Source organism: Pseudophryne corroboree, chromosome 9, assembly GCF_028390025.1.
Source record: "Pseudophryne corroboree isolate aPseCor3 chromosome 9, aPseCor3.hap2, whole genome shotgun sequence".
NCBI lineage: Eukaryota > Metazoa > Chordata > Amphibia > Anura > Myobatrachidae > Pseudophryne > Pseudophryne corroboree.
Window position 1 is genome coordinate 157,818,190 of NC_086452.1, and position 1,002 is coordinate 157,819,191.

Consider the following 1,002-nt stretch of genomic DNA (forward strand, 5'->3'; position numbering starts at 1 on the left):
AAGAGGAGGTTGATACTGCTAACTGGGAGCACAGTGCCGATAATAAAGTCTCTCTTTAAACTCATAACAAATCTGCTGTAGTGATGCTCAGTGAGATTTGGAGGTTGTCCAGGCTCCAGAACAGTAGCGTATCTATAACGGGTGCAGTGTGTGCGGTGCAGCCGGGCCCCTGCAGGCACAGGGGTCCCACACCACACACACTGCACCCATTTCGTCTATACTTACCTTTCTGGAGTCCATCGGCGTCTCTGTGTGTGGGCCCCATCCTCCTCCGTAGCAGGCAGCGCAGTTTGTGCTCTGAGCGCTAGAAAGAGACTGGCACTGTGCCAGAGTCTAAAGCGCTTGTGAAGGTCTCTGGAAAAATGGCCGCCGCGTCATTTTCCCGGACACCTGTGCAAGCGCTGTTGTCTCTGGCACTGTGCCAGAGTCTCTCTAGTGCTCGGAGCACAAACTGTGCTGCCTGCTACGGAGGAGGATGGGGCCCACATGCGTAGACTGCACATGGGTCCCATCCTCAGTAGATGCGCCCCTGCTTCAGTAACATCGTTGACCACACCTGTTAACAAGCAAAAGCCTGGGGCAGCGTGTCCTCTCAATGGTGTGTAGCCGGCAGCTTGTTATCGGTTGGTGCTGGGCAGGCAGCCGGGATCATAGCCTGCTGAAAAACACAGCACCAACAGCTCGTTACTATAACTTGCACGGTGCACGCTAGTCACAGCACTGCATCACAAAGAAGAGAGTTTAAGACAGTAGCTGGCATAGGAGAGTAGGAGAGATCCCAGGTACTGGAGCTCACCCGGACAGCGTCGGAGCCAGCAGCAGGCAGACAGGTGGGTCAGAGGCACTGGAGCAGCACAGCACTGCTGTTAAAAAAAACAACAACCCTGCTCCTCTGTAACTCCTGGGGGGGGCTCAAATCCTGCACCAGGGGGCGCATTCTCCCTTAGGCCACCCCCCTAGTTACAGCCCTGCTGATGGGGGTCATGATCTGTACCAAGCTGA